Genomic DNA, 15,024 nt, shown 5'->3' with positions numbered 1-15,024 from the left:
TCTCGGGCCACCCAAGAGAAAATGCCAGTGTTACAAAGGCAAGAGGGGGGATCCTGCTGAGATTAAGGTGAGGGGAAAACCAGCCACTTCCCTCCATTCTACTGGCCAATGTACAGTCACTTGATAATGTGACGACCCTCCCACTCTGTCTGCTGTATTTTCTCTCTTTGCTCTTGTTCCTTATTAGGATGCCAGTGGGCGGAGTGGGAAGGGTCGTCAGCTAGATGGGAAACACCTGGGCTCGGGTGTGTCCCAGGATAAAGACACCTCTTCCACAGTCATTGGGGAGACTCTCTCCACGCAGACACCTTGTTGATTTTTGTTGTGTAGTTTTGTGGCTTTTTGGTTATTTGCTTTGGCACCTTTCAACACTCTGCATTATTACATTCAGGTATGCAAAACACTCACTTACACTACTGATTACTGATTACACATGCCATTGTTAATTACTTAGTTACTTTATTTAATAAATATATATTTTTGTTACTCCTTGTCTCCACGTTGTCTCCCTTTTGTTGTGAACTCTGAGCCGGTTCGTAACAAGTGGGAGCTCGTCCAGGATCTTGAACTTGTGTTTGGGAGAAAACGTGGAGGTATGTTAAATTGAGGTGCTTTGTTTGTTGGTTTGAGTTTGGTGCTCAGTACTGGTTGCCTTTGTTTGGTTGGTTTGTGTGCTGGGTTGGAGAGAGTACATTGGTTAGTTTCCAGGTCCTGCCTAGCCTGGAAACGCTTGTTCTACTCGCTGTTGGGATGTTGGTCTGAGGAGGTGAGTGCAATCAGCTGTGTACCTCGGTGGGAGATTTGGATAGGGTAGTGAACTTACTACCTGGAGCTATAGTCTTTTTCCCCTGATAGGCTTAGCGACGTGTTTCATTTTGGAATATGTTGGGCATTGTTAATGTTTGTTATTTTTGTGTGGTGTCTGTGGACTGAGCAGTTGTCTCGGGAGCACATCCGTGGCTTGGTGGAATCTACCAGCGTGCTGGGGGGTTACTTCCTTGCCAGCGGGCTACAGTGCATAATTACCCACCGCAAATCTGCATGAAGACTAGGGTTGAGTTATTGTAGGTTTTGGGGAAGCTCCATATCTCATCTCTTTTCTGTGGTGCCAGTGTGATTGTTATTTCTCTTATTGTGGTCTGGTGTGCTCAGAGGGGTTGAGTGAGAATTTTTTTTTTCTCTCTCTCTCACTATGACGTCTAATGTAGACGAGTTCATTCGCTTTCCATCAGAGGAACTGTTAGACTTATGTACTAAAGAACAGTTGTTGAAGGTTGCTGAACACTACAAGGTTGAAATTAGTGATAAACGTCTAAAAAATTCTATTAGGTTAATATTGAAGGCCAATCTGATGGAGAGTGGTATTCTTGACGTTACCACTGGGGCAGCCTCTGCTGAGGACTCGCCGTCTCCCCGATATGTCACAATTACCGCTCCATCGGTTAGTCCTAGTAGTCTTCTTTTTGAACAGCAGAAAGAGCTGCTTCTGTTACAGATAGAGCACGATCGTGTAAAATATGAGAAGGAATTGGAATTTAAACAGGATATGGAGCGTGCAGATCGGTTGAAATATGAAAAGGAATTGGCTGCTGATCAGTTAAAATATGAAAAGGAATTGGAATTTAAACAGGATATGGAGCGTGCTAAAATCAAGCTGCAACAAGAGCGACTAGAGTTGGTTAGGGAAGGAAAGCTCTCAGGAGAGAGTTTGCTCTGGGAAGGTGACGCAGATTTACTTAGGAATCGTTCCTCTTTTGGTCGTGCCCCGGACACATTTGACATTGTTGGAAATTTATGGTTGTTGCCTCAGTTTAATGAAAGGGACCCTGAGACATTCTTTTCGTTGTTTGAGCGTGTTGCTAACGCTAGAAGTTGGCCTGATTCTGACCGCACTTTAATGTTGCAGTGTGTGCTGACTGGTAAAGCGCAGGAAGCATATTCAGCTCTTAGTGTAGCCGACAGTGTCAGTTATGATAAGGTTAAAACGGCGGTGTTACAGATTTACGAATTGGTTCCTGAGGCTTACCGCCAACGATTTAGAACTTTAAAAAGGGATGATAAGCAGACTCATGTTGAGTTTGCGCGAAAATTATCTTCACAGTTTAATCGCTGGTGTTCCGCCTCTGCGGTTATGACTTTTCAAGGGCTGTCTGAATCGATTATGCTAGAACAATTTAAGGACACAATCCCTGATCGTATAGCCACGTACATTAACGAACGGAAAGTAGAAACTGTCGCTGAAGCTGCGGTTTTGGCAGACGAATATGTCTTGACTCACAAAAGTGTTTTTGTAGAACCCCGTACTTGGAGTGAGTGGGGGCGTTCGGAGAGATTTGGGCCTCGCTCACAGAGATACTCTGGCTCACGGGCAGAGTTTTATTCAACTAGGGTTGAGCCTGACTCCCGTGGTAAAACTGACTTTGGTCAAGAGTGTCACTACTGTCACGGCTCAGGTCATTGGAAAAATGAATGTCCGGTTCTCAGGTCTAGGGGTAAATTCAGTACGTGTGATAACGTTAAATCTAGGCCTACGGCGTTAGCTGCGTCTGTTCCACATCAGTTTACTCCTGAAACATTGTCTCAGGCCCAGGGCCATGTGAAAGTTCATATTGACCCAGGCTATTTACCTTTCGTTACGGAGGGATTTGTGTCTATGTTAGGAAGTAAGAACCTAGTGCCAGTGAAGATCCTACGAGACACAGGTGCCTCGGAATCGTTTGTGTTGGAATCTGTGTTACCCTTCTCTGCTGAGACTGATTCTGGGAATAGTGTTCTAATTAGGGGAATAGGTTTGAACAATCTGTCAGTTCCATTGCATAAACTGATATTGGATTGTGGACTGGTGAAAGGTGAGGTTGTTGTGGGGGTGCGTCCTTCGTTGCCTATTGAGGGTATCGACGTTATCCTTGGGAATAACTTGGCTGGTGAGTGTGTGTGGCCTGTCGTGTTTCCATCTCTAGTGGTTTCCACTAAACCGTCAATTGTAGGGATTCCTGATGAGAGTGAGCAGAGTTTCCCAGCGGTGTTCTCTGCGGGTGCAGTGACGCGGTCTATGAGCCAGGGTGACCTGGTCCCTGCTCCGGTAAATGAGAATACCACAAAGAAGTCTCACTGGTTTCCCTGTTATTCCGTTGTCTGTACTCCGATCCGATCTAAACAATGCGCCACGGACTGACCCCACATTAGAGTTGCGTGACCAAATTGTGCCTGTGGAACAGTTGGGAGATGTCGCACATGGTTATTTTCCCCAAGAGGATGTTCTGATGAGAAAGTGGGTGTCTATAGAGGACGGTAAACCTGTTCGTTTGGCTGATAACGTTACTTCCCTTGGTTCTTTTAATGCTAGGTCTGTGCATGAGGAAAAAAATGTTCCTGGTCCCGATGATTGCATACTGCAGGGTAGATTGAAACATGTTCCTGGTCCCGATGATTGCATACTGCAGGGTAGATTGGAACATGTTCCTGGTCCCGATGATTGCATACTGCAGGGTAGATTGAAACATGTTCCTGGTCCCGATGATTGCATACTGCAGGGTAGATTGAAACATGTTCCTGGTTCCGATGATTGCATACTGCAGGGTAGATTGAAACATGTTCCTGGTCCCGATGATTGCATACTGCAGGGTAGATTGAAACATGTTCCTGGTCCCGATGATTGCATACTGCAGGGTAGATTGGAACATGTTCCTGGTCCCGATGATTGCATACTGCAGGGTAGATTGAAACATGTTCCTGGTCCCGATGATTGCATACTGCAGGGTAGATTGAAACATGTTCCTGGTCCCGATGATTGCATACTGCAGGGTAGATTGAAACATGTTCCTGGTCCCGATGATTGCATACTGCAGGGTAGATTGAAAAATTCTGAGACACTGGATATTATGGCCCTTTTACTCAGCTACCTGTTGATGGGCAGAAAGAGCTGGTTGGTCTGATTCTGTTGATGGGCGGAAAGAGCTGGTTGGTCTGATTCTGTTGATGGGCGGAAAGAGCTGGTTGGTCTGATTCGGAAAATTCCAGGTTTGTTTTCTGTGACACCTACACGTACAAACTTGATAGAGCATGATATGGACATTGGAGATGCTGACTCCATTCGTCAGCGGTTCTATAGAGTCTCTGTAGAGAAACTGCGTTGTCTGGATGCTGAGGTCAGGTACATGCTGGAGAGTAAGATAGCAGAGCCTTCTTTCTCTAGTTGGGCTTCTCCCTGTATCTTGGTCAGTAAACCGGATGGAACGGACCACCGTAATGTAAACGGAGTCACTAAGCCGGATTCATTTCCTCTTCTTCAGATGGAGGACGACGTTGATCAAGTCGGCGCAGCTAAGTTGTGAGCAAATTTGACCTGTTATTGTGCTATTGGCAGGTGCCACTGACGAGTAAGGCACATGACATTTTTGCCTTTATTACACCCTCTAGTCTGTACTCGTATTTGTTATGAGTTTAGTGACTATGAATCGTTGGTGTGACTATGAATCGTTGGGAAATGACAACCGTTGAGTTGTGACTGAACCGTTGGGAGATGTTGTTTGCGTTTGTAGCTGATGTGGTCTCTTGTGTGCCCTGTTCCTGAGTGTTATGTGACTGACCATTGTTTGGTTTTGTCGTGTTCTAACTTTCCTGTCTGTTCCCTCCTGGTCTTGTGTTCTCCTTTCCTCTTAAATGTTGCTTCCTGTACACCAAGGTTACTGAGGTCTGGGGAGAAGGAGGTTGGCTGGGGCAAGTGGAAGGTGAACATGTAACCTCTCGTAAATTTGGGACGCAGAGGCCTGTGTCAATTTGGGAGGCTGGTACGTTGTTCCGGGGCCCTTGTTGGTCCCCGGTTTTATGGGGGGGGTGTGACGACCCTCCCACTCTGTCTGCTGTATTTTCTCTCTTTGCTCTTGTTCCTTATTAGGATGCCAGTGGGCGGAGTGGGAAGGGTCGTCAGCTAGATGGGAAACACCTGGGCTCGGGTGTGTCCCAGGATAAAGACACCTCTTCCACAGTCATTGGGGAGACTCTCTCCACGCAGACACCTTGTTGATTTTTGTTGTGTAGTTTTGTGGCTTTTTGGTTATTTGCTTTGGCACCTTTCAACACTCTGCATTATTACATTCAGGTATGCAAAACACTCACTTACACTACTGATTACTGATTACACATGCCATTGTTAATTACTTAGTTACTTTATTTAATAAATATATATTTTTGTTACTCCTTGTCTCCACGTTGTCTCCCTTTTGTTGCGAACTCTGAGCCGGTTCGTAACAATAATGAGATGGATGACCTCGGATCGCAGATTTGCTACCAACGTGACTCTCGAAACTGCAATATTCTTTGCTTTTCTGAAACATGGCTCTCGGACAAGATACCCCCCATGGCTATCCAACTCACTGGGCAGAAAGGACAGTGGAGTCAGGGAAATCGAGGCTGGGAGGGGTTTGCCTCTGCATCAACATCAACTGGTGTGCTAACTCCAGTGCGGTGGAAGTGTTGACCCACTGTTAACCCATCTTGGAATACCTGATGGTCAAATGCCGGCCCTTCTACCTCCCGAGGGAGTTTTCAGCTGTTATCGGTACTGTTGTATACTTTCCACCTCAAAACAAGAAAAGCTATAAACCAACAAGAAAAGCTACATCCAGAGGCTGCTTTTCTGGTTGCCAGCAATTTTAATTCTGCGTCACTAAGACATGTGATGCCCAAATTCCATCAACACATCTCCAATACCACTAGAAGTCCTAGACCACAAGTAAGAAATTTGCCATTCGGCAAATCTGATCATTACTCCGTACTCCTGCTTCCTGTTTACAAGCAGAAAACAAACAGGAAGTACTCGTGACACGCTCCGTTGAGAAATGGTAACCAGAATCAGCGATTATGCTATAGGACTGCTTTGCTAGCGCTGATTGGAGTATGCTTTGAGACGGCGTTGAAAATGTATCGGCCACGTTGTCCCCACGGTGAGGGTTCGCTGCTTCCCCAATCAAAAACCCTGGATTAACACAGAGGTTGGCGCTAAACTAAAGGACAGGGCTACCACACACAGAGCTATCATACACAACCCCGCTATGACACTCCGCAGAGTCATCAAACGAGCAAAAGGACAATATAGGAATAAGGTGAAATCATATTAAACAGGCTTCGCCGCCTGGCGCATGTGGCAGGGTCTACAGTCCATTACGGATTACAAAGGAAGACCCAACTGTGATCTGCCCAATGATGCCTCTCTACCAGATGAACTGAATGCATTTTATGCACGCTTTGACAACAACATCGTGCCGGGTGTGAGGGCCGTCACCGACCCAGAGGATTGGGTGATCTCACTCTCCAAGGCCGACGTGAGGAAGCTCTTTAATCAGGTCAACATCCGCAATGCCGCGGGGCCCAACGGTATTCCAAGGGGCGTTCTCAGAGCATGCGCAGAACAGCTGGCAGGCATATTCACGGTCATTTTCAACCTCTCCTTGTCCCAGTCTGTAATCCCCACATGTTTTAAGATGACCACCATCATTCCTGTCCCCAAGAACTCTAATGCTTCATGCCACAATGACTACTGCCATGTAGAACTCACTTCTGTAATCATGAAGTGCTTTGAGAGGCATCATCCCAGACACCCTAGACACACTCCAATTTGCATACCGCCCCAACAGATCCATAGATGACGCAATCTCAATTGCTCTCCACACTGCCTTCACCCATCTAGATAAAAGCAATACCTTGCTGCAGTGGAGCAGGTCGAGAGCTTCAAGTTCCTCGTGTCCAAATTGCTAAACACTTAAAATGGTCCAAACACATGCGCATAGTCATGAAGAAGGGGCGACAGCACCTCTTCCCCTTAGGAGGTTGAAAAAGTTTGGCATGGGCCCTCAAATCCTCAAAAAGTTCTGCAGCTGTACCATTGAGAGCATCTTGACTGGCTACACTACTGCCTGCCATGGCAATAGCACCACCCTCGATCACAAGGCGCTACAGAGGGTGGTGCGGACAGCCCAGTACATCACTGGGGCTGAGCTTCCTACCATCCAGGTTATCTACAGTACAAGTCAAAAGTTTGCACACACCTACTCATTCAAGGGTTTTTCTATATTTTTACTATTTTCTACATTGTAGAATACTATAAAATGCAATAACACATATGGAATCATGTAGTAACCAAAAAAGTGTAGCTATAGTGTATATATATATAGTGTATATATATATAAGTGTATATATATATATATATATATTAAAGGGCAATTCATTTAAAATAACAGGCTTTTCAAATTTGATATAGAAATAGAAATTCTATAATAGAAATTCAATTTCTATTTAACATATCAAAGAGCAGTCATTTCGTGGAACCACCCTATTACACATATTTACGAGGACAGGAAGAGATGGAAAGAGAGAGGAGAGAGCTCAAATTAATGTTACCATTAGGACCACAAAGAGCCTCAGAAAGGAGAGTGGTGTGGAATGTCCAGTGTGCCCTTTAGGCTGTCCAACCCTGTCCAACAACACAAAGGAAACACAGTGCCTCAAAACCCACTCAAACCTAACTGTCAGCAGGTCCTTAACTACACACACCAGTTACAGTAATTAACAACTTCTGAGAGAAATGAACAGACTTTGATTAAAATTCATTCCTTAACTCAGTCAGTCACTAAGTCAGTCAGTGAATCAAGTCAGTAAGTCACTAACCCAGCTAACAATTCTAGGCAGAAAGAATGTTTTTGTAACCCTAATGTTCCCCTAATGTTTGTGTCTAGTTTTCCGTTAGTTCATGGAACATTCTATCTATGTTAGCAAAAACCTTCTGATAACCTTTTTAGCGTGTTTTGGTGTTAAAGTTGGGAGACCATTGCCTTAATGTCAAACATAACTTATGTAGAACGTGGTTACAATGTTCTCAGAATATACAACAATGGTCTAAAAGCATTTTATGGGACATTGCAAGAACATTCATGCATCCATTTTTCTGAATATTCCACCATCGTCCCACCAAACATGCATAGGACATGGTTGCCATGTTCTCGCAATATAAGATATTAGTGTTCTAGACACATTTCATGTTAGCGTTCCAAGACAATTCCTGTGTATCAGTTGTCAGGAAGTCACCCGATGGTCCCAAAGAAACGCTTTACCCCCAACAAAATCACTACACATCACGCTTTGTTACTGTTTCCAAGTCAATCAAGGCCTTCATTTGTGAACCACAGATTCATTCACAGCTCTTTTTGTCTGTTGGAAAGTTTGACTATGGTCACACAGTGACTGTAACATAGTGTTTTCGAATAACATATATGACATGATTACATTGTACATGTTGATTTATACAGTAATTATTACTCAACATGTCCTCTCCTGGGAATTGAACCCCCCTTTCTGCTAAAACAGCCTTCACTCTTCTGGGAAGGCTTTCCACTAGATGTTGGAACATTGCTTCCATTCAGCCACAAGAGCATTACTGAGGTCGGTCACTGATGTTGGGCGATTAGGCCTGGCTTGCAGTCGGTGTTCCAATTCATCCCAAAGTTGTTCGATGGGGTTGAGGTGAGGGATCTGTGCAGGCCAGTCAAGTTCTTCCACACCGATTTTGTCAAACCATTTCTGTATGGACTTTGTGCACAAGGACATTTTCATGCTGAAACAGGAAAGGGCCTTCCCCAAACTGTTGCCACAAAGTTGTAAGCACAGAATTGTCTATAATGTCATTGTATGCTGTAGCATTATTAAGATTTCCCTTCACTGGAACTAAGGGGACTAGCCCTAACCATGAAAAACAGCCCCAGAGCATTATTCCTCCTCCACAAAACTTTAGAGTTGGCACTATGCATTTGGACAGGTAGTGTTCTCCTGGCATCCTCCAAATCTAGATTCATCCGTCAGACTGCCAGATGGTGGAGAGTGACTCATTCATCACTCCAGAGAATGCGTTTCCACTGCTATAGTCCAACGGGGTTGAGTTTTACACCACTCCAGCCGACGCTTGACATTGCACATGGTGATCTTAGACTTGTGTGCGTGCGGATGCTCGGCCATGGAAACTCATTTCATGAAGCTCCTGACCCACAGTTCTTGTGCTAAAGTTGATTCCATAGGCAATTTGGGAAGTGAGTGTTGCAACCGAGGACAGACAATTTTCACATGCTACGCTCTTCAGCACTCGGCGGACCCGTTCGATGAGCTTGTGTGGCCTTTTACTTCGCAGCTTAGCCGTTGTTGCTCCTAGACGTTTCCATTTCACAATAACAGCACTTAGAGTTGACCGGGGCAGCTCTAGAAGGGCAGAAATGTGACAAACTAACTTGTTGGAAAGGTGGCATCCTATGACGGTGCCATGTTGACAGTCACTGAGCTCTTCAGTACGGGCCATTCTACTGCCAATGTCTGTCTATGGAGATTGCATGTCTGTGTGCTCTATTTTATACACCTGTCAGCAACAGATATGTATAGGGGTAAGGTGACAAAGCAACAGGATAAAAGATAAACAGAGTAGCAGAAGCTAGTATGTGAGTGGGTGTGCGTGTGGGATATCAGTATAAATGTACATGCATATTATGTGTGAGTGAGCAGATGATGGCGTGAGTCTGTGTGCGTGAGTGTGTAGGGCCCTTTGAGTGTGCATAGAAACAGTGAAATACAAAAAATAAAAGGTCAATAAAGATACAAGATTAACTTAGAAATTCTTGTAGCTATTTTGTTAGCTATTTATCAGTCTTATTGCTTGGGGATAGAATCTGTTCATGTGCCTGTTGGTGCCAGACTTGATGAACCGGTACCGCTTGCCAAGCTAAAGCAGAGAGAAAAGTCTATGGCTTGGGTGGTTGGAGTCTTTTTTTCTGGGCCTTCCTACCATACCACCTGATATACAGTGCCAGTCAAAAGTTTGGACACACCTACTCATTCAAGGGTTTTTCTTTATTTTTGCTATTTTCTACATTGTAATATAATAGTGAAAACATCAAAACCATGAAATAACACATATGGAATAATGTAGTAACCAAAAAAGTATTAAATAAATACAAATATATTTTAGATTTTAGATTCTTTAAAGTAGCCACCCTTTGCCTTGATGACATCTTTGCACACTCAGCATTCTCTCAACCAGCTGCATAAGGAATGTAGTCTTGAAGTAGTTCCCACATATGCTGAGCACTTGTTGGCTGCGTTTCCTTCACTCTTTGGTCCAACTCATCCCAAACCATCTCAATTGGGTTGAGGTTGGGTGATTGTGGCGGCCAGGTCATCTGATGCAGCACTCCATCACTCTCCTTACTGGTCAAATAGCCCTTACACAGCCTGGATGTGTGTTGGGTCATTGTCCTGTTGAAAAACAAATTATAGTCCCACTAAGTGCAAACTAGATGTGATGGCGTATCGCTGCAGAACGCTGTGGTAGCCATGCTGGTTAAGTGTGCCTTCAATTCCAAATAAATCACTGGCAGTGTTTCCAGCAAGGCAACCCCACAATCACAGCTCCTCCTCCATGCTTCACGGTGGGAACCACACATGCGGAGATCATCCATTCACCTACTCTTCGTCTCACAAACACACAGTGGTTGGAAGCAAAACTCAAAAATTTGGACTCATCAGACCAAAGGACAGATTTCCACCGGTCTAATGTCCATTGCTCGTGTTTCTCGGCCCAATTCAACCATGAAAGCCTCATTCAAGCAGTCACCTCTGAACAGTTGATTTTGAGATGTGTCTGTTACAGTGAGGGAAAAAAGTATTTGATCCCCTGCTGATTTTGTACGTTTGCACACTGACAAAGAAATGATCAGTCTCTAATTTTAATGGTAGGTTTATTTGAACAGTGAGAGAAAGAATAACAACAACAAAAAATCCAGAAAAAAACGTATGTCAAAAATGTTATAAATTGATTTGCCTTTTAATGAGGGAAATATGTATTTGACCCCCTCTCAATCAGAAAGATTTCTGGCTCCCAGGTCTCTTTTATACAGGTAACGAGCTGAGATTAAGAGCACACTCTTAAAGGGAGTGCTCCTAATCTCAGCTTGTTACCTGTATAAAAGACACCTGTTCAGAGAAGCAATCAATCAATCAGATTCCAAACTGTCCACCATGGCCAAGACCAAAGAGCTCTCCAAGGATGTCAGGGACAAGATTGTAGACCTACACAAGGCTGGAATGGGCTACAAGACCATCGCCAAGCAGCTTGGTGAGAAGGTGACAACAGTTGGTGCGATTATGCGAGCCTGGGGCTCCATGCAAGGTCTCACCTCGTGGAGTTGCAATGATCAATGATCTCAAGGCAATGATCTCAAGGCAGCTGGGACCATAGTCACCAAGAAAACAATTGGTAACACACTACGCCGTGAAGGACTGAAATCCTGCAGCGCCCGCAAGGTCCCCCTGCTCAAGAAAGCACATATACATGCCCGTCTGAAGTTTGCCAATGAACATCTGAATGATTCAGAGGACAACTGGGTGAAAGTGTTGTGGTCAGATGAGACCAAAATGGAGCTCTTTGGCATCAACTCAACTTGCCGTGTTTGGAGGAGGAGGAATGCTGCCTATGACCCCAAGTACACCATCCCCACCGTCAAACATGGAGGTGGAAACATTATGCTTTGGGGGTGTTTTTCTGCTAAGGGGACAGGACAACTTCACCGCATCAAAGGGACGATGGACGGGGCCATGTACCGTCAAATCTTGGGTGAGAACAACCTTCCCTCAGACAGGGCATTGAAAATGGGTCGTGGATGGGTATTCCAGCATGACAATGACCCAAAACACACGGCCAAGGCAACAAAGGAGTTGCTCAAGGAGAAGCACATTAAGGTCCTGGAGTGGTCTAGCCAGTCTCCAGACCTTAATCCCATAGAAAATCTGTGGAGGGAGCTGAACGTCAGCCTCGAAACCTTAATGACTTGGAGAAGATCTGCAAAGAGGAGTGGGACAAAATCCCTCCTGAGATGTGTGCAAACCTGGTGGCCAATTACAAGAAACGTCTGACCTCTGATTGCCAACAAGGGTTTTGCCACCAAGTACTAAGTCATGTTTTGCAGAGGGGTCAAATACTTATTTCCCTCATTAAAATGCAAATCATTTTATAACATTTTTGACATGCGTTTTTCTGGATTTTTCGTTGTTGTTATTCTGTCTCTCACTCTTCAAATAAACCTACCATTAAAATTATAGACCGATAATTTCTTTGTCAGTGGGCAAACGTACAAAATCAGCAGGGGATCAAATACTTTTTTACCTCACTGTATGTATTTCATGTGATTAGTGATTCATTGACGTCTGTCCCTTATTTTAAGGTCAACCCTGTTACGTGGAACTTTTTTTTTTCAGAAGAAACATTGAACATCTAATAGTCAAATCAAAGGGGAAAAGCCGGTTGAGTTGGCTCTATTTGGCCATTTGCCGGTGTTTTGTGGTGGAAAACTGAGCGGGTCCAGCATAACACGTCAACCCTGTTACGCAAAGATAGGCAGGCTAGAAATTTTTTAACAATTTAATAAAAATGTACGTACAAGAACTGTTTCCAGGAGACCATTCCCTTCATGTCAAACATAACTTACCCAGAACGTGATTACCATGTTCTCAGAATTTTCAATATTAATGTTTCATTGGAAGAAAATGAACGTGTCCGGTTTTCTAAGGGTTAGGAGAATATTCCATCAATGTTCCACCAAACACACAAAACATGGGTGCCATGTTCTCAGAATAAAAGATATTAATGTTCTAGACACGTTTTATGGGAACATTGCATGAACATTCCTGTGTAACACTCATCAAGATGTTGCCTGATGGTCCCAAAGAAACCTTCTTGTTTCGTCATTACACATCACCCCCTTGTTGCTGTGGCCGAGCACATCAATGGTCTGATTGGTGAACCACTGATCCATTCATTGCTCTTTGTTTGTTGGGAATGCTAGGGACACTTACACAAATAATGAGTCATAAAGTGTTTATAAACATACATATTTGACACACTTTGACATACAGTGCCTTCAGAAAGCATTCATATCCCTTGACTTATTCCACATTTTGTTGTGTTACAGCCTGAATTCAAAATGGATTAAATATATATTTTTCTCACCCATCTACACACAATACCTTATAATGACAAAGTGAAAACATGTTTTTAGACATTTTTGCAAATGTATTGAAAATGAAATACAGACATATCTCCTACATAAGTATTCACACCCCTGAGTCAATATAACAACCTTGGCAGTGATTATAGCTGTGAGTCTTTCTGGGTGAGTCTCTAAGAGCTTACCACACTTGGATTGTGCAACATTTGTCCATTATTCTTTCAAAATTCAGGAAGCTCTCTCAAATTGGTTGTTGATCATTGCTAGACAACCATTTTCAGGTCTTGCCATAGATTTTCAGTCTGCCACTCATAGTCTTCTTGGTGAGCAACTCCAGTGTAGATTTGGCCTTGTGTTTTAGGTTATTGTCCTGCTGAAAGGTGATTTAATATCCCAGTGTTTGGTGGAAAGCAGACTGAACCAGGTTTTCCTTTATGATTTTGTCTGTACTTTAAAAAAACAAATATTTCACCTTTATTTAACCAGGTAGGCAAGTTGAGAACAAGTTCTCATTTACAATTGCGACCTTGCCAAGATAAAGCAAAGCAGTTCGACACATACAACAACACAGAGTTACACATGGAGTAAAACAAACATACAGTCAATAATACAGTAGAAAAATAAGTCTATATACAATGTGAGCAAATGAGGTGAGATAAGGGAGGTAAATGCAAAAAAGGCCATGGTGGCAAAGTAAATACAATATAGCAAGTAAAACACTGGAATGGTAGATTTGTAGTGGAAGAAAGTGCAAAGTAGAAATAGAAATAATGGGGTGCAAAGGAGCTAAATAAATAAATAAATAAATACAGTAGGGGAAGGGGTAGTTGTTTAGGCTAAATTATAGATGGGCTATGTACAGGTGCAGTGATCTGTGTGCTGCTCTGACAGCTGGTGCTTAAAGCTAGTGAGGGAGATAAGTGTTTCCAGTTTCAGAGATTTTTGTAGTTCGTTCCAGTCATTGGCAGCAGAGAACTGGAAGGAGAGACGGCCAAAGGAGGAATTGGCTTTGGGGGTGACCAGAGAGATATACCTGCTGGAGCGCGTGCTACAGGTGGGTGCTGCTATGGTGACCAGTGAGCTGAGATAAGGGGGGACTTTACCTAGTAGGGTCTTGTAGATGACCTGGAGCCAGTGGGTTTGTACTTAGCTCCATTCCGTTTCTCTTTTATCCTGAAAAACTCCCCAGCCCTTAATGATTACAAACATACCCATAACATGATGCAGCCACCACTATGCTTGAAAATATGGAGAGTGCTACGCAGTAATGTGTTGTATTGGATTTGTCTCAAACATAACACTTTGTATTCAGGACAAAAAGTTATTTGGCACATTTTTTGCAGTATTAATTTAGTGCCTTGTTGCAAACAGGATGCATGTTTTGGAATATTTGGGGTATTGTGTAGGCCAGTGACACAAAATCTACATTTAATCCATTTTAAATTCAGGCTGAAACACAACAAAATGTGGAAGGGGTGTGAATACTTTCTGAAGACACTGTACGCAGAATGTTCCCCTAGTTAACAAAAAAACGGGACACTCAAACATCTGGGGAATATTACTAAAACATTCTCTATCCCTAGAATTGTTAGCTTGGATTCCCCCTGTCACAAGGAGTTTTATGGCTGATTTAAGATGTTACGGTCAATCCGCAGTATTTTTTTATTTATTTACCTCGTGAAATGGGAAAACATGTATTTATTAAGTTGATCATGTGCTCTTTATAACAGAGTGATACAATTAGGTGAAATCAAAAATACGTTTTGGGACCATGTCACACTTCTTAAAAGTCACCGAATTTGTGAAACGACCCAATAACCTCTTTAATCTTCCTCTTATTGATGATAGCTGTGTTTAAGTGTACCTCAATTACTGGATATAGTTCCAGAAATGTTGTATTAACCCCCTAAATGCCTCTGGATTCAGTATGTATTGATTTAGCATGCAATGTGTGAGAAGTGTGAGTAAGAGTATAAGGTCAAAGAGA

This window comes from Salmo trutta, chromosome 6, assembly GCF_901001165.1.
Source record: "Salmo trutta chromosome 6, fSalTru1.1, whole genome shotgun sequence".
NCBI classification, from domain to species: domain Eukaryota; kingdom Metazoa; phylum Chordata; class Actinopteri; order Salmoniformes; family Salmonidae; genus Salmo; species Salmo trutta.
The sequence above is the reverse complement of the archived record's forward strand: the minus strand, read 5'-3'. Positions refer to the sequence as shown.